Source organism: Protopterus annectens, chromosome 12.part0, assembly GCF_019279795.1.
Source record: "Protopterus annectens isolate FY-2018-M chromosome 12.part0, PAN1.0, whole genome shotgun sequence".
NCBI classification, from domain to species: Eukaryota; Metazoa; Chordata; order Ceratodontiformes; family Protopteridae; genus Protopterus; species Protopterus annectens.
In genome coordinates this window covers 639,196,239-639,223,122 of record NC_056746.1, presented here as the reverse complement: position 1 = coordinate 639,223,122, position 26,884 = coordinate 639,196,239, and positions in this window count along the sequence as shown.

Below are 26,884 nucleotides of genomic sequence, written 5' to 3'. Positions count from 1 at the left end.
TAAAAAATCATTGTGACCTACGTCATTGTCCACTATATCATAATGTCCATTGTGTATCTCAGTTGTGTTGACCCTATCTCCCCTCTTGTTTCTGTTGTTGCCCGGGGGGTAGGCCACATTGCTTTTATAATCATGCATGTCCCTCGATAATTTCCTAACCTTGATTTTAACACTTTTGTTAACATATTGTTCCAAATTTGACAAAACAGACTGATAATTCTTAATATACTGTGAAAATAATAAATCGTTCACAATATTTTCATTTAAAGATACAACTTCTTTTTCGAGTGCTAACAACTTACTTTGATTGTTTTTGACAATGATGTCCATCATCTGTAAGCCAGATTTATCAAACAAGTCCACTAACTCTTTATACGTTTGTGAACCAACATCAATCCCATTCGGTAGTTTCCATATCCTAAGTCCCTTACGCACCTGTTTAAGTGCTAAAGATTTATTGAGAAATGCATTATCAAGTTGTAGGCCTCTATATTTTTGACACACACCTTCAAACCATTTGATTTGCTTCTTTAAGGACAAGGCAATTCTTCCCTCCTCATTTGGGGCCGAGAAGTCCACTTCTGGTAGGTTTAGCCATTGTTGTATATCCCTTCCTTTTGGTTGACCACCTCCGACTTCATTAGAATTCTGTTCGCCATCTCCTACTGAGTTGTTCGCCAGCTCAAGGGCTGGCGGTGAATGAAAAGTAAACAATTCAACTTGCGAATCAGTTAACATCACTTGCGGATTATGTAAAATGTTAGAACTAGTCAGCAATGCCGTCAACTGCTTTACGGAAGCGGTTAATTCAGCCACAGCTGCTTCCATATTAAACAGAAAGCCGTATAAATTTTGATATAAGTTAATACTTTATAAAAAACACTTATACCATTTCAGAATCCTCTTAGATCGAAATAACACACCAAAAACCGTAAAAATTACCCAATGGATATTACACTAGTAAAAGTAAAAACACAACGACCATCCAAGTATTCCAAAACGTTTTAATCCACACACTAAGTGCTTTCACCATCAACACATGGCATCTTCAGAGTGAATGGAATCAAATTGTTCCCTTACTTTTATACATAATGTTAAAACAATGCCCTAATTGGCCAACACCATAATTACCTTGTTCTTAAAGAAACATACATCAGGCTATACAATACAGCTTATGCACTTATAAAAACTGTCTTATAAAACATATATATTTCTATAACATTTTTCCTAGTGAAAAATATATATGTGTATATTTGGAACAACTAGTCACCATCCCCACAAGAAGAGAAAACATACTTGATCTCATCATCACGAACATGGGAGCACAATGTTCAACACCGGAAGTATACCCCTCACTGGTGAGATCAGATCACAAACTAATCTCGCTGGAGGTCCTCATCCCACCCCCACCTGAAATAAAAAAGACCACAGTAAAGAACTTCTCGAAAGCCGACTTCACACTTCTAAAGACTAGTGTGGTCTCCTTTAAGGCCCCCGAGCCGGCGGAAAACAGTACTCAAGCCGCTGAATCACTTACAAATGCCTTCTACCAGCACCTGCAGGACTGCATGGATAAGGCAATCCCAAGCAAAACAAAGACTCTTTGTACCAAAGGCAAGCGTCCAGTCTGGTGGACCCCAGCCATAAACAAACTCTACAACAAAAGGAGGAAGCTACTACAAGATAGAGCAAAATCCTTAAAAGGTAAGACACCCTTGATCACTATAAGTAAAAACTAAGAGCTCTCATAAAATCATCCAAAGCAAATTTTGAGAGAAAAATAGCTAAAGACTCAAAAGACAATCATAAGGCCTTCTTTAGCTATGTTAGAAACCTGGGAGGAAACTCACAGATATGCTCAGAACTAGTTCAAAATGATGTGAAGATTACTGATCCTACAGACATTGCCAACATACTGGCTGACAGGTTCAGTGCAAACTCCCTCCCCCAAAAGGAGAGATATCTATACCAAGCGATTGCAGCCCCCAAGCAGCTCCAACGCGCAAGTGAGACCTGCTCCCTCCAAGGCAAACACCCCAGCATCCATGGGACCTGATGGTGTCCCCGGCTGTGTGCTCCACGAACTCAACGAGGAATTAAACCCACAGCTAGGACAGCTGTTTAATCATAGTCTTACCTCTGGATACGTACCCAGGAAGTGGCGCACTGCAACTGTGGTCCCACTTCACAAAGGCGGTGCCTCCACCGACCCTGGAAATTACCGACCCATTAGCTTGACAAGCCTTATCTGCAAAGCCATGGAGAGGATCATAATGGACCTCATAAATAAAGACATAGGGAATTTGCAGACTTTGGATCCATCCCAGTTTGGCTTTGTCAAAGGCAGATCATGCCTTCTAAACTTGGTTGACTTTTTCGAAACAGTCACCAAAGCCATTGATGAGGGAAAGGCAGTCCATACAGCCTACCTCGATCTGGCGAAGGCCTTCGATACAATACCCCACTCGGGTATCATTGAAAAACTCATCAGCTTAAATGTTAACCCATACATCACAAGATGGGTTGCAAACTGGCTGAGTGACAGAACCCACAGGGTCAGAGTTGCTGGCGCCATGTCAGACTCAAAGCCTGTCACAAGTGGTGTACCACAGGGCTCAGTCCTGGGCCCACTCTTGTTTGGCATCTACTTTTCCGAAGTACAAGCAAACACAGGAGGGTTATGGCTGACAAAGTTTGCAGATGACTGCAAACTGGGCGCTATAGTAGAAAACACATCTGACACAGATATCCTTCAGAAGGGTCTTACAGAAACGGATAACTGGTGCCAGAGCCATGGCCTAAAGTTAAATGCCAAAAAATGCATAGTCATACCCTTCGGGAAAAACAGGGTTACCCCTAGCTACCAAATAGGTGGCAATCCACTGAGCACAGAAGAAGTTATCAGGGACCTGGGGACCCAGGTTGATAGTAGTCTGTCATTCGACACCCATGTAGCTAAAGTAGTTAGGAAGACCTTCTACATTGCCCACCTTATCATGAAGGGATTCTCATCTAGATCAAGGGAGGTCATAGTCTCCTATACTCATCACTCATCAGACCAATGATTGAGTACAATGCCCCATTCGGAATGTATCTGACCCGACACTTGCAGCAGCTGGAGAGGCCACAAAAGTTCCTCACCAAAAGGATAAAGGGTCTCAAACATCTGTCCTATGCTGCCCGACTGAAAGAACTCCAGCTCTATTCAGTCGCCACCGCTTGCTCAGAGGTGACCTTTGCCTAACATACAAGGCCATGTCAAACCCAGATTTGATGAATATGCTTCACCTCAAAAATCTAGATCTGTCAGAGCCACAAGGGCGGAGACTTCAACCTCGACACGGCTATTAATAGGACGTGCTGGAGGGATAGATTCATCACCCAAAGACTCCCTATGCTGTGGAATAAAATCCCGGTATATGTGAGGCAGAGCACCTCGCTGGCCTTGTTCAAGAGAAATCTTGACCAATGGATGGGGGATCGCAGATATACCCCAGGGATTACCTCAGTGTCACTGCTCAACAGAGGCACAGCAAAATAATGGGTATAGTTCCCCATACTAAAGGGGTGGCGTAAGCCACAAAACTATGGGCTAGGCTTGTAAATGCCCTCGGGCAGATAGCCTAGTATGAACCTATGAACCTATGAACCTATATGCATAACATATAACAACATTTTTAAAACAACACTTTAAAACATTGCATTTTTCAAAACATTGCTTTTTACAAAAAGTTGTATGCTAACAGTAAACAGTTTTTTCCCCTTCTATATAACATTTGCCCTTTGTTTAAATATAGGTTTTAGGGAGATGTGTTCATTTAAACCAGGTGATATAAAGGCTTTTAACAAAATCTGCCATTTGTATTCCAAAAGTTCCACCTTCAGTTTTTCATCTCACGGTAATGGTGAAAGCACTTAGTGTGTGGATTAAAATGTTTCAGAATACTTGGATGGTCATTGTGTTTTTACTTTTACTAGTGTAATATCCATTGGGAATTTTTTACGGTTTTTGGTGTGTCATTTTGATCAATGCAGTTCTGTCTGTCTTCCACTGAAAAAACTATTTATTCTAATTATTAATTCATTTTAGTAGTATAGCAGCTAATCTAATCTTTCCAACTATATGCAACAGTAATTTACAGATATACAATTTGCATATTTTCCCAATTAAATGCCTTGTATTTTTTATTTAAAAATTATTTATTTTTTATTAATAAGCAATGCACTTCTTTTATTATGATTAAATCTTAAACATTAAATCTTTTCAAAACATTTTATTGAGTTAATTATATGTTCTAATGAAGATTCAGTGTCACCACTTGTTAGCATCATGTCATCAGCAAATAGTTGAATTTTGGAAGGATAACTCCCATCTATGGAAAAATCCTTAATCATTGTGTTAGACCTAATAAAATTTGCAAAAGGTTCCATTGTCAAAACAAACAACAAACGAGACAATGATATTCTTGTTTTGTGCCTTTTAATATTTTGAAAGAGTTAGATAAAAAGGATCTTATTTTAACAAAAGATAATGAGTTCTTATACAATTTTATTAAGTTTATAAATTCTAAAGAGAAATTGCGTTCTTTGAGCACTTTAAATAAGTAAAACCAATTAACCAAATCGAAAGCTTTATCCAAGTCTAGACCTAAAATTGAAAGTTCTTATTCTTGCTAACAATATCTATTAATGAAAATAGTCTTACAATGTTATCTTGTACTCTTCTATTTAAAATAAAACCAGTTTGATCATCTTCGATTAAAGCTGGCAGCAAAAGATTTAATCTTTTCACCAGTATAGACATAAAAAATGTTATAGTCAATGTTTAAAAGAGAAATGGGGTGATAAGAAGAGTATCATTTCAGATCTTTACCTTGTTTTAAAATAGGTGAAATCAATGAAAATCTCCAAGAGGGGAGAATATTTGACATATTTCTAACTTCCTCTAAAGCTTTTAACAAAATGTTTAGTATATTATCAGGAATTATTTTATATAACTCAGGAATTATACCATCGAGCCCTGTGTCTTTATTCGTTTTAATATTTTTAATTTATTATTTTAGTTCCTTAAAGGAGAATGCTTTATCTGTTCTAAAATTCTGCTCTTATTTAACTTATGTTTTATATTATCTGTCAGGAAACTGTCAATTAAATTACTATTATCTAAAGTTGACTTACTATTATTAAATAATCCATAATGCTTTTGTAAACTATCTAATATATCTTTTACATCAGTTGCTTTCTTAATATTTTCAAATTGATATGTAATATCTTTAATGTGATTTATATTATTTAATATTTTTGATCTAATAGCTAATCTATGCAATTGTAATTTTAATTTTTCAAAGTTTATTGCAATTTTATGAAGTAATATTTCTACATATTGCTGATTTAAAACTTTCAACTCAGAATTTGCAGTCTTATCATTGGATTTTAACAGTTAAGTCTTTATCCCACTCCTTTCTTATATATATATATATATATATATATATATATATATATATATATATAAAACAAATATATATATATATATATATATATATATATATATATATATATATAAACATTTGCTTTATCATTATAATAGCATCCTTTCTTTTTTCCTTGTTATTACCTATCGTGTCATTAAACATATTAAACTTAAATCTAAGCACCCCATAAATAGTATTATAAAATACCTACACATACCCTGAATAGTTTGAAAATTACTGTATAAAATACCATTAATGTCTAACAATGTAATACATAAGGTGTCTCTCTATTATAAGAAAAGAAGATGATATTAACCTATCAGACTAATAGTCTGTGTAAGACTTTAAACAGTCAAACTATTTCTAATAGATATACAAACAAAGCTACATAAAATACCTAACAAGGCATCATATTTCCTATTTAGAATATGATTTTGATAATAATAATCTAAAACATTCCATTGTCTCATCATAACAATATTTATTATTAGAGCATCCTCTCCCCTTTCTGTTTGTAAAGCATATTATATCATTAATCATATTAAACTTAAAAGCTAAACACACTATAAATAGTATTTTAAAATCTCTGTCCACATGCTACACAAATTAAAAATGTCTGTATACAAAAACGTTAATATACTATATAAGGTGCCTCTTTGTTATAAAGGAGAGAAGATACTGTTAACCTATCAGACTAATAATCTATAATAAATCATTAAACAAAACTATTCCAGTTAGATATTGAAACAAACCTACATAAAGTACCTATAAAGTAATTAAAACGCATAAGCCCCCAACTAACAACAAAAAAAATCATTTATAGTAACTTATTTTTCTAATATATTCAACAAGAAATACCATCAAAACTGAATTGACCATTTACCATTAACTTCAATATAATTTGATCAGGTTTTCTAAATAACTCAAAACACATGTTTTGCTTATTTAAAACTTCACTATTCTAAAAAATTATAAAATGAAATATTTGCATTTGCCAAATAATAAAATAAATGATTAAAAGAATAGAAAATAATTCATTGCTTATATTTTCCCATTTCTGCTCATTTGAATATACAAGACCATATTCTTCCTGCTTCTTCAAAGTTGAAAGTTGAAAGGTCATGAAGTACTTCCTCTTTCATGATGAATTTAAAACAAAGCTGGGCTGCTGCAGTGAGTAAAAGCAGTCTTGTGGCTACTTTTAAACTTCTTTCTCTCAAGCAAGTTAGCAAGATGGGAAAATGCAGTAACAATTTTTTTTATGTAACACAAACCAATTTTTTTTAGTTTGAAATATGGCTCATGACTGCACAAGATGAGCAACAAATTAAGGAAATCCATTGAAACAGCATAAAAACTTGCCCACTTTTAAAACAGGTAACTAAAGTATAAATACAGATAAAATAACATTTAAATACACTATAACCCACCAACTATAAAATACTAAATAAGTCAATGACATTTATAAGCTTCCTACATAACAATGCACATTTCTGAGAATTGGATACCATTCATAATGACAACTATAATTTAAAAACTGCTGTAGAAAAACAAAAGGCACAATAAACCTAGTAAACATCGCATTAAAATAGTAACTATCCTGATGTTTATGATAAGGTGGGAGTGTGGCCTAATGTTTAAGGTGTTTGCCTTACAAACACAACGTGCAGGGTTTTAGTCTCACAAGGGATAATTGGCTAGGCTTAAAATGGCTCGCAAGGGCAGTTAGCTTAGTACTAAGCTATGAAATATATCTAAAGTTTTTAAATAATGTAAAGACAGATTATATTTATGTGTTGAGATAAGAAAGAAAGAAAAAATAGTAATAAAAGAATATTACTGAAGCTGAAACAAGTTGCTTCATAGTACTCTAATCACTACTACTGGAAAGCTTAATAAGATTCAATATAAGAATATAAGATTCAAGAATATAGCTATTATTATTGTTAAATGGTACATTCAAATAAATTAAAAGGTTTTACTTTGTAGTTTGTGTTATGCACTAGAAGAAGATTAAAGCAGTATTATAGAACAAAAAGAACATCAATATAAACAGAAAATAAAATGAGTCATCACTTTTCTTTAAACGTTTTACTATTTTTCTTTAGTTTATCCATCCATTTCTAGTTGCTTGTCTATATAAACTAGTTAAGGACCAGTCCACTCCTTCAGGTTTGTCCAAAAGTGAATTATTATTTTTATTATTCTTATTCTTCTGAGTAAATTCCAAAGCTTCTTTGAGTGTGTTAAAGGTGTTTTGTCCTTCAGGAAGCAAAACCTTAATTTTTGCTGGGAAAATAAGTTGAGAGGTGATGCTCAACTTATTTAAGCTCTTAATTAAAGGGATGCATGCTTTTCTTTTAGAAATCACCAATGAAGAATAGTCACTGTCAAATCTGATGTTGTTTCCCTTCATTTTTTTGGAACATTTTACCAGGCTGTCTTTAATACCAGATCTTTGTCCTGGGTTGAAAGAAATTTAATAATTATAGATCTAGGAGTGGGTGGATTATTTTAAAAAATAATTTGATACAGACCTATGGGCTCTCTCTTTGCCAAACGAAAGTGATTCTGGTAGAGTTCATTTTTTGGTAACCAGTTGTTTAGGAATTGTATTATGTTGTCTCATTCTTCTTTCTCTGGTATTCCATAAATTCTGATATTATTTCTTCTAGATCTACTTTTTGTACCTTCTACCTTTTCCAAAAGTAAAGTATTTTGTTTTAGGATAAATTCAACATGGATTTCATTTTCATTCAGCCTTCCCTCCAAGTCATTTACTGCTTCTTCTATAGTTGAAATCTGAACTGACTGTTTCTTAATAATTTCATTTAATAAATCCAGCTGTTTCTTGTAGTCTTATTTTATATTACCCATTTTGCTCTCAAGTTTATCCATTTTAACTGAAAGATCCTTGATACTTTCAAGAATAGATTGTAATTCTTCTTCATCAAACTCTCCTGAGAAGAAACTTTAGTGTGCTCATGACTAGATCTGTCTAAAAAACATCTGGCAAGATCATGACTTAGAATAATCACAAAAACTTGATTTTTCTTCTGGATAATATTACAGAAATATTAGATAGACAAGATTAATCATAGGAATTGTTTCTCCAAACTGTAACATATATATTCCTGTCATAATAACTGGAAAGAAGCAGAGCAAAAGTTTTATGCTGCTAGCTGTTCACCATCTAGGCCACCCCCCCTCCCACCTGAATTTTTCTTACTTTTAATTGCCATCAGTGTTCTTACAGCATTAATAATTTTCTCAGAGTTGTGTGTTGAGAATTTGCCCTTTCTGTATTTTTCATGAATCTATTTGAAGTCTTTGCATATAGTACCAACTGGGAAGCAAATTAAATCTAGGCACTTCAAAGTCCAGGATGGTGAAGTAAGTCCAGGGTAGTGTCTATGGAGCGAGACTGGAATATTCATTTATTCATTGACAGCACCTGTGGGTTGACTCAACAGATCCTTTTCACACCATTTTCGTACACTACTGAACCACTGGCAAAAATTACAACAGTTCTAAAGCATACTGAGAAACATATTAAACATTAAGATTACATTAAAAATGAAAACATTGTTAAATATAACATTATAGGTAAAACACATCTAGAGTAACAATGCAAGAATAGTAATAAGGATGCATGATGTATGCCTAGAATTACATCCTTTTACTATTTGAGAGAAACACAGCAGCATCCCACAAAAGGCAAAAAAGGGATGTGGTTTTGCTCTTTTGGAGCATACATATCTTATAAATATCCAGTAATCATAGGGTCTGGGTGAGCTAAGAGGCTAGGAGGTTGACTTACCACAGAAAAGGACAAACCATGCTACATCTTAGATCATTTTCTAAGAATTCTTGAAAGCCTCGAGGCTAGTGCACCTCCAAATTTCAGCAGTAAAGTCTGTTTAACTGTTTCAAGGGGAGAATGTGTCAAATTTTTCATCATATGAGGATAAATGCTAATGGAGTACAAGGACAGAAGTGAGAGCAAGAGGTGTGAACAAAGAGAGGAAGTGAGAGTAAAGATGAATGGGCTATTAACTCACTCCCTCCAATATGGCTCTGGAGTTTGCACTGCAACTTCCAGTTGGTGGAACCTAAGCTTTTTGATAGAATCAAATAATGTCCTCAGATTTCAAACAAATGTTCATATCTCTGGAACCACAGAGGTTACTAAATAAATGTAAATGGCAAACTCTCTGGCACATAAACTTATAGTGGTAATACTCTTTAGGTTCTAGGTTTTAAACTGGATTTTGTAAGTCACAGTAAACACAGTAACCATTAAGTTTGTAATATATTTATAAACATCTAGCAATATCTCAGCAACCACTCAAGTTACACACATACTGTTAGCAGCACTTTGTTCATCCAGCTGAGATCTTTCATATGAGGCTAAACAGTTCTGTCTGAGCCACATTTAGAAAAGCACAACATTTATGTTTATAATATAAATTATAGTTATAAATATTTATTATATGAGCAACAGTTAATTAGTAATTAATAGTGCAGTTGTGTTTGCCACTGTGCAAGCTTTAATATTAAATCTTTTAATACTCTGTATGTAGCATGGTTTTGAAATTATTAATGCAAATATGAGCAAGTAATATTTGATGCCTAGATGCGCCATTAGGATTTAACTGTAGAAACACCTACAGGTATTACCTGGCTGTAATGATTTTAACAGAACTGATGCATTAAAATATGGAAGGGAATCCTACTTCTCTCTACAGTTTAGATTACCTATCGCCAGTCAAAAGACTCAGATTTGAAATCAGGTAGCCTTTCTTCTGGTGTAAGACAAAGGCTTTATGTCTTGTCTTCATATCAGTTTTGTCACAAGTTTTGATGGCATAGAAAAAAACAGAAATTGTGTAAATCAGCTTTTTTTTTTTTTTGAGATTAAATGATGTCAGAGTTTCACATTCTGTCTGGGCTCACTTGCCATCCATTGTTACTGTTTTCATCTAACCTTCTACTCAATCAAAAGGGAAAGGTCTTCTTTGAGACTTTAGCAATTAAAGTATTAAAAGTGCCCAAGCAAACACCTTGATTAACAAGGAGTTGGTTCCTTTTAGTTTAACTGAGATCAAGGTGAAGGTACAGTCACTTTGGTTAGAAACATTTCAGATTGTTGTAAGATGTAGGGGGACATTCATGATATGTGCAGGACTAGACGAATAAGTTAGGAAAGTAGTTGTTCATAATGAAATGAAAGTCATAAACATTAATGATTCTGTCAGTGATTCTGTCTAACACAGTTATGATTGTCATTTCTAGAATCAAGCACGGAATAAATTCCATTAATGCTCATATTAGAAACCAGTTATGTTTAGCCTCATAGTCACTTAGAAAGATTTGGTTCAGACTATCCATGCAAATAAAATTATTCGTTGTTACCCAGAAACATTGGGACTGAAATACAGGTGATAAAGCTAGGCTGGACAAAGCATATAGTACTGTGCCTGAGGCACAGAGTACAAGCTGTAGAGGGAAGTACACAAGCTGTGCTACCAAATATGAAATGGAAGACAACCGTGAGTCAGAGACACTGGAGAAAACTGTGCAGGAGTGAGTACAGACTGGTTGGGAGGTGCTGACATATTGGATACAAACTCGTATAAAGGATTTCCCAATGGGAATAGGGCACAGCCTGGAGAGAAGGACTGCATTTGGGATACTGGGTATGCTCCTGCGGGGAACACTCACCCTGCAGCATTAGCTGCTAGATGTGGAAGAGAAAAACTCTTTTTGTTCTCCACTGTAAAATTACACATTTTTGTCTTCAGTACAAATAACATTGTTTCATAGGAATAAAAAAATTGGATACTGGAAAATTATAAAGTATACATTGCTGGAAGCAGTGTATACATTTTATTCATTCTTCCTTTCCACATTTCCTCAGTATGATTTCTTTTAGACCTCCATACTTAATCTAGTATAACATTTATAACAAACATGACAATTACAAAAATGATATACAATATCATTAAACAGGTGCAGAACATTTATATATTAGTTCATCTTTTGCATTTAGCACATTGCTTACTGTTTCTTCAAAAATGTTGCTGCATGTCCTAACACTGAAACAACTCCTCACTTCCTGCACTAATTGTCTAAGCCTGGTTGGTCAGTTAGTGTAATTGAGAGACATTCCGATTTAAAGACATGGTAAAACCACTCTGTGAAACACTTCATTAGTGGCTCAGTACCATGGCTCTGAATGAAATACTGTACTGTTAGACCCGATCATGCTAGTGTTCTCCACAGCAGCCCAAGCATCATGTTAGCAAAAGTGCCATCTTACTGGTGCGTGCATGGACTCATGCACACATATATATGTACACATATATGCACACACAAACACTCATAGCCATTTCCACAAGAATACACATTAATCCACAAACAAGTTCCCTCCTACACATGGTGATACTCACATAACACTTACCCACAAACCTCCACGCATGCTCCAATACATAGACTCGTATACAGATTCATTCAGCCTCATTCATGCTTCTACAGGCATGGGCACACATAATCTGCATACATACACACACTGATGCAACCCTACTGTCGTCATGGCTCCTTTGTACTTGCATGTACCACGAGTACTGCCTTGGTAGTGAATGGGTGAATGCTGTCTTTTAACAGCAGTCTCTTTTCGTCCTATATTAAACTTTCTGCCAAATGGCTGAGTAGATTGGCAGCTGCAAAGATTTCTGAGGGAGATCATATGGCTAACTAGCATTAACTAAACCTCCTGACTGCATAATTAACATGCAGCCTCCCCATTGAAACTGCTGATGGCAAGAGGCAGAGCAGAGAGACAATACAATATAACAAAAAAAAAAATAAACAGAAGAGGAATATTTAGCTTGTGGAAGTGGGCATAAGGTAGGGAGGCGATTAAGAAGACTTTAGAGAAATTGGTACAAAATTGGATGATATAAAGTGTCAAAGACAGTAGCTTCTAACTGGGTTGGAGGATTTAGCCTGGAGAAGTGGGTGCAAAGTTAGAAGAAATAGAGTTAAGGACATCCGCTAATAACTAGGATAAAGAATTATTCTGGGGAAGTGGGTACAAACATGGGGGACTTCTTCTAAGGTACTGAGTGGAAACTATTGAGAATCACTGGCTCAAGGCAGTGGTTTCAAGCTGGGTAAAAGGAGGATTGAATTAGACACATTGTATACCATCTGGAGAGAAGGAATAATTATGGAATATTGGGACCCCAACTAAGTATGAAGTAGGCTGCTGGTATGTATGCAGGATAAAAACTCAGGAAATGGAGTGATCATGGCACATTGGGTCTTGGACAAGGATGAGGATGGATCCTGAGACCACTGAGGAGGAGGAGGAAGAATGATCATGGACACAAGGTATAGCTAACGATGAGGAAGAATCCTGGGTCCCATCCCATCAAAGAATGAGGATGAGCCCTGGGATTTAGGGTACTAGCTGTGAAGAAGAAGGAATGATCATAGGACATTAGGTCAGTATGAAAACAGAGCCTGGGACAGCTGGGGATAAATAATGATCATGGACACCTGGTCTTGGCTAAGGATGAGGCAGAATGGACTTTGGCACAAAGATACCAACTGTAGAGAAGAAATGATCATGGGAAGCTAGGTTCTTGCTAGGGATATAGCTGAAGCTTGGGGGCACTGAGTTCTGACTGTGTAAGAGGATGAACTCTGGGGCACAGGGCATCATCTGTAGAGAATCAACAGTGATGGGCATTGGGTCTGATTAGGATGGAGGCTGAAAAATAAGGTACCAGTTGGATAGAAATATAGGGAGGCCTGTGGCATGGGTACCAGCTGGAGAGAAGAAGTGAAGTAAAAGAGAATGGTTTCAACAAGGTAAAGATGAGAAGATAATTTTCTTTAATTATTAAACCTCTCATGTATAATATTACCTTTATAGCAGGTCATGGACAAAAATATGTCTGCTTGGATGACTTAGTTTACCTTGCTAACATATAACAAATAAGCAAATTAATCTGATACATCAGGTACTACTTGGTGAGGAAAATCATCAAGGGTATTAGGTACCAGATAGGGAGAATGACTCATTTTGAGGCAGTAGGTGAAAGATGAAGCATTGATATTACATGGAATCATAGGATCATAGGAATTTACTAGGGTAATGGTTCTAGGACCCTTACAAGCCTAGTCAAGAGTTTATCTCCAAAGAGAAACCTTAGTCAGCACCTGTTGCCCCTGTCAATGAGGGACACGGGTGGAACCCGAGGTACTCTGTTTGACGTGTATGAGAAGTGTATTCCAGAGATGGGGCAGCCTCTGGGAGACAAATCTGTCTCTCCAGCAGGATTTGCTGATATCACCTATTAGATTCAGACCTTTTGAGTGGGTAATGGGTGAGGAGTTAGACTTATGGATATGGAGCATCTCTAGTAGGGCAGGGTCTGAGACTGCCTTGTAGGAGAGACACAAATCACCTGTGAGCAATCTGTATGATACCGAGTAGAGTGATAGTGATTTGAGCCTGCCCACATAGGACTGTATTGGAGGCTATGGATTGTCTTTGTAAGGTATTTCTATGGCCTTTCCAGATGGTGCAGATGTGTGGAGAGGTACATACCAAATGGGACATTATACTCAATTATTGGTCTAATGAGGGAGGAGTATAGAGAGGCAAGAACATCTATTTTTCTGGATGCAATCCCTTTGCTTATGAGATAAAGCAAGTAAAAGGCTTTTCTGACCACTGCCATTACATGATGGTTGAATGTGAGATTGCTATCAACCTAAGTACCCAGGTCTCTCACCACAGGTTGTTTGTTTACGGGGTTGCCATTGATATGGTAATCAATAGGGGCCATGTTTTGCTGAATGGTATGATGATACATTTTTTTACATTTAGCTTGAGGCCATGACTTTGGCACCAGTCATTAGTTGCTGTGAGACCCTCTTGCAGTATGTTAACATCATTTGACAACTTGGTAAGCGACAGGCTTTTTGTCTTTGCCTGGACCTCTGAGAAGTAGATGCCAAACAGTAGGGGTCTCAGGACAGATCCTTCAGGAACTCCACTAGTGACAAGTCTGCTATCAGAAGTGGAGGCACCTATTTTGACTTTGGGGGTCCTGTTGGTGAGCCAGTTGGCCACCCACATGATGAGACAAGGATATATGCTTAGATGTGTTAGCTTTTTGATAATGCCTGAGTAGGGGACTGTGTCAAAGGCCTTGGGCAGGTCAAGGTGAGCGGTATGTACTGACTTTCCCTCATCTAGGGCCTTGGTGACAGTCTCATAGAAGGCAACCAGTTTAAACAGGGAAGATCTGCCCTTGACGAATTTGAACTGGGTGGGGTCAAGTGTGTGGAGATTGCCTATGTTGTTGTTTATCAGATCCATAATAATACACTCCATGGCTTTACAGATCAGACTTGTCAAGTTAATGGGGAGATTTCCAGGGTCAGTAGTGGCACCACCTTTGTGCAAGCAAGGGGATGACAACGGCAATTCTCCACTCTACTGGAACTAAGTCATACTTAGACTGTGGTTGAACAGGGTGCTCAATGGTGAAGCTAGTTCTTGCTGGAGATGGTGCAAAATACAGCCTGTGATACTATCAGGTCCCACGGAAGCTGTGTTCTTTGCCTTAGATAGGGGCTTTAACACTTGATCTGCAAAGATGTGAAGTGTGGGACAAGTATTGGGTATGCTGAAAGGGCCTTTGGGGGAACAGGGTGGTGAAGTTTGCACTGAACCTATCTGCTAGCAGGTTGGCTAAGTCAACAGGATCAGTATAAGTGATACTGTTAAGTACTAATTTGGAACAAACCTGGGTTTTGACATGGAGGTTCCTGACGTAACTGAAGAAGGCTTTGTACCTTCCCTTTGTTTTGGATGCTAGTTTTGATTCATAATTGGCTTTGTGAGTTTTCACTAGGGATCTAATTTGCTTGTTGCGGCTAAGGAGGGATTTTTTCAAATTTGGAATTTGTTCCTTTTTACCCTTGGATAACAGTTTTTTCCTTTTGTTGTAAAGCCTGTTGATAGAAAATGTCCACCAAACAGGTCTGTGTTTCCTTGAGGAGCAGGTTTTACTTCTGTTGGGTATGGCTGAGTCCATGCAGTTGTACAGGTGCTTGTATAATGCATTAGCATACTGTTCAGAATAGTTGTCTGTATCCTCTGAGGGGGGAAGTGATGTGAAGCTATAGATACCCTCCCTTGGAAGGTTGTAGTCAGCTTTTGAGAAGTTTTTTTAGCTTGATTATGGCTTGGAGGGATGGGTGGGATAGAAACTTTGAATGAGACAGTCTGATGATCTGATCTCACCAGGGAAGAACATACTACGGGTGTGGTGCAGTGGTGACCCATGCTGGTGAGAACCAAGTCCAGAATGTTATCTCCCCTTGTCTGGGATGAGATGAGCTGTTCTAGTGTGTTAGAACTGATGAAGTCAAGGAATCATTGAGCGAGTGCATTAGTACAGGAATAGTTCACCCAGTCTGTGGTGGGGTAGTTGAAGTCACCAAGGATCAGGGTGTTAGGGGGTACCTTGATGGGAATCAATTAGATCCAGGTAAGAGAAGTGAGTGTCCTTTCTATAACTTGGATGGGTGTCTTGCCAACTTTCAGTTGCACCTGGTGTAGTTCTAGTGTGTCATGCTGCTGTACCAGTCTGGAGGTGTGTCTGTCCTTAATAAAGATAGAGACTCCACCACCCTTAGTTTTCCTCATTTTGGGGTCAGAATATGTGGAATAAGGTATAGCCTAGTAAGGCAGGGGTGCTTTCTGCAGCCCTGAACCAAGTTCCTGTGACCGCACAGACATCGGCATCTTCCAGTGCAAGGAGAGCCTTCAGTGAGTGCATTTTCAGGTTAAGGCTCCTAGTGTTAGGCAGCATGACCTTCAATTTGCTTTTTGACAGATCTTTTATGTTGGGAGATTTGTCTTTGGGACATTGCCTAAAAAAGGCAGAATGGGGTGGCGAGAGCCTTGGTCAGGATCCGGAATCCCACTGGTGACAGGTAGAGACCATCTCTGGCAAAGCATTGAGGCCTGTCAACCATGTCATCCCAGGCAGACAGATACAGGATCCCCTTGGAATGACACCAGAACCTAAGCCAATTGTTGAAGTCAATTACTTTTTGTTGGTATTGTGGTAACATTCTTGGTGAAGGTAAGGGGCTAGAGTCATACCTGCCTTAGACACATACTCTGAGAGCTCAATCGATGCCTCTCTTCATATAGTCCAGGGAGGTATGTCTGAAGTCATTCACACCAACATGGGCAATGACAGAGTCATACTTGTACTTGTTGTGGAGAGACTTAAGTGCGTCTGTGATGTGGCGCATTCTGGTACCAGACAGACAACTGACTGTGACCTTCTCCTTTTTTTGAGCCTGGTGAGGGAGACATCGGTGAGTCTCACAACTGAGTAGCCAATAACTAGTATGTCTGGTTTATTGTTATGCCTTGTGGGCTGTGATGGTTTATTGTTTTGCCTTATGGGCTGTGTTTGTGAGACACTGGTGTTTTCTGTTGTGTGTGATGTGTTTGGTGTTGTGTGTGGAATGTTTGTGAGTGTGTTTTGGAGCTCTCTGCTGTTTATGTAAATTTTTTTTTGAAGACCTGCATAGGTGGGTGTGTGTTGTGATTGGCTATGTGATGTGAGTGGTGTGGTGTTTGTGCTAGCAATCTTGTCAGGAGTACTGACTATGGCTTGAGAGAGTATGGATTCCAGGTTATTGATGTAGCTGCATTTCTTGCAAGTAGAAGAATTATATGCTAGGAGAAGAGGGCTGTCAGTAAACGTGAAGCAGTTACTACACTGTCTCAGTATGCCCATGTCAACCAAGCTGGCAGGAGAAACTGATGGGAATTGTTCAGACATAGTGTTCTGAATACTTGGGCGGACTTATGGAGAAAGGGTTTTGATAAGGGTTTGTCCACAAGAGTGTACAACATAAAAACCTTCTTAAATGTAAAGTAACTGGCCTAAAGCACAAGTGCTAAAACCAAAACTAAGATGCTTAGAATAACAGATAAATTTAATCAGGTTACTAACAAGCAGTAATAAATGCAGCAGAATAAAATCATTTGAACACTTAAAAGCACACAGCAAAAATAAGGTGATAACGTAGGAAGAACACAATTACAGTAAAAGCAGCTGAATAAAGTATACATTTTTTTTCTTATTTTTTATTTTTAACACAACAGAGGAAGGAGGTAATAACATCTGAAGGAGAACTGAACTGGGGTATAAGATAAACCCATAAGGGGCAGGATCACGCCGGTGAGTATTAGGTGTGAAATCAAAATTCAGCAATACATCTCAGTTCTGCATTATCATGAGGGCAGAAGTATTGTGTGATTACTGGAGCTTTGCAGCAGGATAGTTTCATTTCTTTCAGTCTACATAGTTATGCTTAAAACAGCAAAATGACACAGTCACCTACCCTGTTTGCTTGCTTAGTTATGATACGTAGACAGGTGAATGGTCCAAGGACTGAGCCATTAGGCAGTTGTAGGTTATAAACATTCTAAGTACACTAAAAATTTACAGAAATAATTACATTTCATTCAAACTTAACCAAGTTACAGACATATGAGTTGAAGAGGAATGGAAAGTTGAATGCATCAGGTTGTTTTTGGTAAACAGCAGAATACATAGAATCCAGCCGTATATGTTGTAGTGGAATGAACATTGATGTGTAAAATTTCATCTATTTTTATGATGTTTGCTTCTTTATCTTGTATGTAGGCGAACCTATCCTCTTTAATGGTTGAAGGTGTAACAAGTCTCCCTGCACCCGCACACCCTTTTGACCATATCTAACTGCAAAAGTGTTCAACCTTAGGGATAACGGTATAGATTTTTCCCTCCAAAATTTTCTCAAACATTTCTGTCCTTCCTTCCTTCCTTCCCTCCTGACACAGCACATGCCAGTACATTCCAACATATTACTAGAAATGCTCACCTGACAGTTGTCATGGAAGTTGTGTCAGGTGATACTAATGATTCAGGTCTGAGTAGTGACTCAGATTCCAAAGTGTCCAAAGTGCTGTCCAGGAAACGAAGGGTGGAGATGGATGACTTTGGCTAGTTCACCTTACTTGTCACCACTACATTACTGCCCCTTCTGGTGACTTGAGAAACTCATGTAGTGAAAAACTAACACGTCTCATACACAGGCTGCAGATGTGTGTGGACGTGTGATATAGTCTACAAATGAAAGGATTGCACAGTAGCCTTATGTGGAATTGTGTGGACAAATGGAATGATGGCAGCTTGATAACAGGGGGCTTATTCTTCCACTCACCCATATTCCTTCCTTTGGAGGGAATAAATTGAAGAAGGTAGCTTTAGTCTGGAGGCAAGTCTTCCTACGTTGTCAGTTGGAATTTTCCTGCTGTAATACAGAAATGTTACCTTCAAAACATACTGGAAGTTTTGTTGAAGAGAATGCAATCTGACCTCTGGGTCACCTTACCCTGCAACAAATTTTGATGCTTTTTTTTATGCTATGCACAATTTATATCCTGCCAAAGTGCTGTGTGCTTAGAGTGTGGAAATAAGTTGTGTTAAGACACTCAGATTTTACACAGTTAAATCACTCCATTATTATCATTTTTTTATGGCAAAAACAATGCCCCCCCCCACTGAATCCCTTAGGGCCACCACCTTCCTTGTCACTTCTTACAGCACAGTGTAGCAGCAATACTGGCTGGCTGTGAGCATCAGGCCTGTCTGCCCGACAAAAATAGAGCTACCTTCTCACTGGCTTCAGTTTTAATTACCAACATCATGTCAGCACTCAGATCCTCACAAGGCTGTTTTCCACTAATTAAAGTGAGGAGGAGTTTATTGGAGGACAAAGCCTTCTCACACTTCTCATATATTATTTACAGGCAGCAATAGGCTTAGAGTCCCAGTTCAATGAGGCTTTTGCTTGGGGGGGGGGGGGTATGGATGCAGCAAGAAAGAGAAGAAAATAGCATGAAGAGATCAGATGTAGGTAATCTCATACAGGTGCATAGAATTAAAGGGATCACATTTTTTCAGCTCCTTTTGTTTTTTAAGATGCCACCTATCATTATTATTTTTATATTTTTGCTTCCCTTTATCATAGCATTTGCAATTTAACATTTGCATTTTCTGAGCAATCCGTCAAGTGATTTCAGGTACCAAACCAGGAACGTATATTAAGGTGAAATACTTGCTTAATAGTGCTTGCACTGCTCTGACACATTTCTAAGCACATATTATTGCATAGCATAATGCATGTCTTTGATTTGGAGCTTTTAATGTTAGCTTCTTTATATATTAGCTCTAATTTAGATAGAAAACAGCTGAGAAGTGTGGGGGAAGAAGGTTAACTGGGAAGACAGAGAGAATAAATGATAAGAATGAAATAAAGGTGAAAGATTGAGTACTGCCATTAAACATGCAATAAGTGGAATGTGGCACAAAATGAGAGAAGAGAGAGAGAGAGAGAGATCAAAGCACTTAAGCACAGTGAGTAAGAAATGATTTTGAGAGACCGGGAGAATCCGAGAGAGATTAAACACACACAGTCGTACAATACAGAGAGATTAGTCAAAGAGTGCCAGAGAGATCATAGTGAGACTGTAACATTAGCACGCAGACTGAAGTGCTACAGGGAAGCCTACTGACACCCATAGGAATGGAAATGAGTCCATGAAGTTTAAAATGCGGGGTTAGAGAGATGTGGTACAGTATTTCCCAGGAACTGAAATAAGGAGGGGGCAATTTTTAAAACAGCTTGCACTTTGCAAATGCAAAGCTCAGTGGACTTGTATCAAGCATGCAACACAAAACTGAATATAGCCTGGTACAGACAGTCTCACATTCATGTTTCCACATCTCTGATATCAAGATGTGTATTATTATTTCGGGGTCAGTCTTCTTAACAGCCCTTAGATCATATATTGTGTGGGCCAGTAATAATTTTGCCTCTACAATACTGATATAAATGACATGAGTTTGATTTTAACTCATGCTTTTAGGTAGGAGTAAAATCCTCTGTACCCAACTTGGCAAGGAGTTTCACCCTTGCACCCTCTTACATAAAATGCTTTTCCCTAAGGTTGCTATGCACGGAGGAAATTAGAATTTCTCTTTAGATTAGTCCTAGATTAAGCATATTCTCATACTTTAGTGTTGTTAGCACACTCACATTTTCAATGAGAGTTTACTTCCCATATAATGTACTACTGCCCTGCAGGAATACTGCAAGTACTCCTAGCATTTATTTTTTATCTATCCTTTGCTTTCTGGTTTAGTCCTATTAGGCAAGTGGTCTCATTTCTGGGGACCAAGGTTGTATTTATACTAATAGGTAAAACTTGGCGAGAGCATCAGGAAACTTCCCCTACACTTTTTTTTCATAAGTACCATGTTTTTTTTTTTTTTACATCCACCTTAGCCATCTCCAGTTTGAGCAGATGAGACAATGGTTTAACATTTTATCTGAAGGATCACACAGTCAGGAGTGCAGCAGTCCCTTATGCTGCTCTGTTGTGTCAGCAATCCATCAGTCTAGTATGCGAATAGAACCCACAGCCTTATGCAACAAAGGAGAGCGTGCTGCAGTACTAACACTAACACCATCTTATGCTGTCTCCCTGGGATCAGAATGAAGCATGCCATTATCAATACTGTAAGTACCATTAGTATATATGGTTGTCCATGGGACACCCCTGCAGTATACTGTCATCCTGGGGGAATCCTATAAACTCCCTCTACAATGTATTTGCCTGACATAATGACTGAGTGTGCCACTGTCACTGTAAAAAATGTAAGGGACTAAGTATCATTAGATGTTAGACCAAGGAATAAAGAAGAAAAGATGCACTGTACACAAACTTAAAAAAGGAATAATAAAAATGATATAATGCATAATATGATTCACATTATAGTTGCACCAGCAAGCTATATATACGAGATAGCTATGCATACATAGAGTGCCAGAGCTGTTGTTAACTAAAAATAACAGCAAACAACATATATAACATATACACAGTAATGAGTATGTGCGTATCTGTGTGTGTGTGTGTGTGTGTGTGTGTGTGTGTGTGTGTGTGTGTGTGTGTGTGTGTGCATGCATGTAAGTGTATATGCAAATGCATTTGCTTGTGTGTGTATGCGTGCATATGTCCATACATGTGTATATTCAATTGTATACATGCATACATGTGATTGTGTGCATGAATGCGTGTGTGTGCCTAATTGTGTTTGTTGGCTTGTGTGTGTGTATTTGTGTGAGTATCTGCATGCATGTAAGTGTGTAAGTGTGTGTGTGTATATGTGCATGCACTCATACATGGGTGTCTTTATGTGTGTGCATATATGTGATTATGTGCATGCACGTGTGTGTGTTCGCTTGTGTGTACATAGGTGTGTATGTGTGTGCGTGTGAGTGTGTGTGTGTGTGTGTATTCACAGGTACACAGATATACTAAAGCACACATTATGTCATATATATATATATATATATATATATATATATATATATATATATATATATATGGGCCCCCTTCATATGATTGAACTTTCAAAAGTTCAACTTTCATATGGCCGAGACCATATGATAGAACTTTTGAAAGTTTGAACGTTCTTAACGGAGATCTCCATACAGCGCAGAATGGGAAGATTTCCCTTTAATGCACTGTAGTGCAATCTCGGAGTTGGTATATATAAATAGCAGGGGTGTGTGGGGCACAGCCCCCCTACATGATGGCTGCAAGGGGGCTTGCCCCCCTGCTAAAATTGTTCAGGTATTTTTTTTTCTTTTGTTTCTTTTTTATTAGATGTTCAAACTTTGAAATGTTCAATCATATGGTCTCAGTCATATAAAAGTCTAGCTTTTGAAAGTTCGATCATCTGAAGTAGACCCAAATATATATATATATACATATATATATATATATATATATATACATATATATATATATATATATATATATAGATATATATATATATATATATATATAAATATATATATATATTTATATATATATATATATATATATATATATATATATATATAGATATATTTATATGGATAATATGATGTGGGGTAGTGCCATCTGTACCAGGAGGACTAGCGCAGTGCATGTGTAACATATGCCAGCATAGCTTGCTGGAGTTTTGTAAAGAATTATATGTCATTTGATATCAAACTTATTTTTACAGATGTTTATGTTAAAAATATATTTGTATAGTTGCTTGTTTTAAAAATGTATCAACAGCAGGGCCTGCTTGTCAGAAAAGAAATATGCATGTATGTCAGACTGTATTGTTGTAACTGATGAAATTTTAACAGATGATGCTGGAAGGGAAGGGGTTAGAAAAATAGCCTATGTTAAATGACTTGACTTAGGCCATAAAGATTTTATGGCACAGTTCAGAATGCAGCCAGAGATGTAATGTGTGTGAAAAACCTAGGTTGGGGTCCTGCTCTAGTGTCCTTAATGGTGAACTAATTGCTACCCTAAGGTGAAGGAGAATGGCTTGTTAGTTTTTTCAGGGGGGAGTTGGAAGTGCTGGCATTGTTTTACAGTTTCCAGATGCTGTAATTAACCTTAGCCAAAGTTATATGTGTGTGTTGTGACACATCAGTGCTAAATGCTGGCTCAGTTTCTAGTGATAGGATAATGTGGGAACCACAGAGTCAAGTAACCAGATGTGATGTCATTCTGTAGCCAGGACTGAAATTATATTTGAATACTAGTGAGAGATGTTAGGAGTGTACTCTGGTTTTGGATGTGAGAAGACACTCACCCACTTTCATCTGCCGTGCTTTAGTAAGTAACTAGGGAACAGTAATTCTTCAGTCAGTTAACAAATATAGCACGATTAGCTAATGTTGTTTTTTCTGTATCTGAGACTATCCATCTGTGTTGTTTTTTATATTTCCTATGATTTGAAACTCTGATGTTTATTGTAAATAAATATTCAGTATTTTCATATTTTTTTATTATTTATTAATAAATATATCTATTGCTGTCATTGTGGCTGGTCATTTAAAAAATATTTAACCTTTGAGAGTACTTGCATTTATTTAGTAGGATTGTGGCTCCACATTCTTGAAAGTCTTGCTGCTTTGTTAAAAACTACCATTTGTACAAGTATTAATTTTAATAAGTGTAATTGGGTACCCTGGTAAGACCCTTAAAGTAGCTGGCTTTGGGTTTTCTAGAGTCAACAAGTCTATCTTATAGTCTGGGTGGAGGTGGCAGAGCGGGTAAGCTGTGCCAGTCTTTCCCAGGTGTGTGTGTGTGTGTGTGTGTGTGTGTGTGTGTGTGTGTGAGAGTGACAGCTACTTTGAACAGGAACACTGAGAGCACTGATTTCACATAAAGGATGGTGGAAGACTTGGCTTGGAACACCCAGCTAAGGACTCAGCTCTATAGTGCTCAGTGGGGAGTCTTATATGGGGTCTGAGGAGGAAGCCCAGCCCCAGGACTGGAGTATGCATTCCTTATTTGCTCTTAAGGGAAATTGTACTTGGTGCAGATGGCTGCATCTGAAAATAATGCATATGTCTACTTTTCTCATAGTGAACATTCCCCACTGGTGTCAGTGGTGAGGACTGAGGCTCTTTGATCATTGGCCCTGAGGAGAGATGTCACACACACACACATACATGTGTATATATATATATATATATATAGATATATATATATATATATATATATATATATATATATATATATATATATATATATATATAGATATATATATATATATATGTATGCAGTAAAGTTCAGAGACATATAAGCAGTAGAATTAGACATGGAGACCACTAAACTAGTGCATGCAACTGAATCTGGAAATTGATGTACGCAAAGTAAAACAGCAAAGTGCAGCACAGAAGTTGCAGACAAAAAGAGGGGATGAAAATCAATGAAGTTAGACAAGAACCTGAGTATGAAATGTAAATGGGGTAGTTCTGTTACAATATACTTATCAGTATATTATATCAATGGCATGTGAGAAGGGGAGATGCTTGCTGAGTATGTGGTGCAGCGGTTAGCGCTCCTACCTCACAGCAAGAGGTTCTCCGGTTCGATCTTCGACTGGGGTGCCTTCTGTGTGGAGTCTCCATGTCCTCCCTGTGGCCGCATGGGTTTCCTCCGGGTGCTCTGGTTTCCTCCCACATCCCAAAGACATGCTGTAAGTGGATTGGACACTCTAAATTGGCCCTAGGTGTGAGTGCATGCATGTGTGTGCCTTTTGTGGAAGATTGGGCACTGGGCTGGCAACTCAACACCGTAAAACTCCACTGCCAATCATGAGCAGACAGGTGATCCACTGTGGCAACCCCTATCCAGAAAAGAAGAAGAAGAAGATGCTTCCTGAGTATCCCGAAGTAAAGAGGTGAGGCAGAGAAAATACTGCAAACAAAGCAACAGTCACTTCTTTTTACATAGAAAAGAGAGGTAATGCAGGAGAGAGGAGCAGTGCTGAAATTGTCAGCTGAAGTCATTTGGAGTGATTCTGAAAACTGAAAGAGAAGCTTAGTGTTAGCTTGCTGGGAGATGACCACTGAATTCTCAGTTACAAACATTGTTTCAGTAAGATGACCCCCATAAAGACCTGTCATGCATAATTAGTCTGGTATTATGTGCATATACTAGCAGACATACTTAGTGCAAGCCTACAGATCTTTCAGCCTATTGTCTCTGTAGTAACCTATGTCAGGTTGGTATCTTGGTCTTCAGATTAGCTCAGGCTACTGCTTGAGGGACATATGTCTGATGAGTGGCAACTTGCTATTTAGTTTTTTTTTTTTTGTGGCTAAGCTCCTTTCCAGTAGTTCTTGTACTTTGAGGTGGGTAATGGTTTCTCTCAGATTATTATTATGTCTTGTACTGTTTACTTTGCCCATTTGTTGTCATTTCATTTCCCTAATCTATTGTATATACTAGACACCCTGGATAGTCCTACCAGACTTATTTTGCCTGGAGATTGTGAGTCCTATCCCACAAAATGTTGTAGCATCCGCTTTGAAATCAGGTTTCTTTCCATCACTTCAAAATGAAGCCTTGTGGCCCTGATTTTCAAACCTACAATGGATTCTGATGCTCTTGTTAGTTACCACCTTGCTTCATGTTCTGTTTGCTGGTAAAATAATTGAGAACAGAACATGCTCAACTTAACTCTTAACTTGAAGAACAAAACATCTGTAATTCATTTCAGTATTTTTCAGACAAAGTAAAAGACTGAGACAAACATCATTATGGTTACAATGATCCAGTTATGGCACGAGAATACATATATTTATTTATTTGTGTGTTGACCAGGTAGGTGAGTTGGTCATGACCCAGATCAATAGACAAAGAGAAATGCATAAAGTAGAGCAGTAACGTGAAGTACAGAGAGAGATTAAAAATAATACAACCAAGTTACATAAGGTAATGGCATATTTGTACAAATGTTTTAGTTACGAGAGTTACACACAACATTTCAGAAGTTCACTACTAGTACACAGTAGATGGATTATTAAAACAAGAAGAAAGAATTGAATACTATCTGTTACCTCATGCAACTCACCTGTATGATCTATAATAACAGATACATTACATTGTTATTAAACTAACCTCTCATCATTACTGCTATACCTTTCAACACCTGTTCTCTTGCCACTCTTACTGTGTATTTGTATCTTATTTTTATTTCCTAGCATAGTAGACTATACTTCTAATACTTTTGTATATACTGATTGTCATATTTAATTGTAATTTTTTTATTTCTTTTTCTTTTTACATCACAGGGATCTTCTCATGCTTTATTGTATTCGGTGTATTCCACTATCAAACTTTATGTATATATGCTTTTTCTAATTACATTTTGTTGTTGTATGTTGTATCTTTTGGCTTTTCCCGGTTGGGGTCGCCACAGTGGAACTCCGGTCCGCTAATGATTGGCAGCAGATTTTTACTTACCGAGTTGCCAGCCCTGACGTACAACCTTCAATGAAGGTACGCCCATTCACGCATGTCTCCACCCAGCGAACACTTTAGCTGAGAATCGAACAGGACAACGTCTTGCTGTGAGGCGACAACACTACCGCAGCACCACCACCGCATACATTTTGTACTAGCATTTTATTTGATGTTATTTAACTCTCTAGAGCTTTTCCCCGTGGGTCTTCACTGAAAATGGATATTTATTACTTAGTTGAACTTTCCTGGTAAACAAATGTCAATCAATAAATAAATTATCACTGAAACATATACATTGCCCCATGATTACCCTCTGGACTTTGGAGTGCCATAGGATTACATTTTGGTTACTACTCTTTGGTGGTCCCATTTGGAGAATCTGCTGATAATATACAGCTCTTCCTTTCCTTTCATTAGGACTCTGTGGTGGTGCAGAATTTCTTAG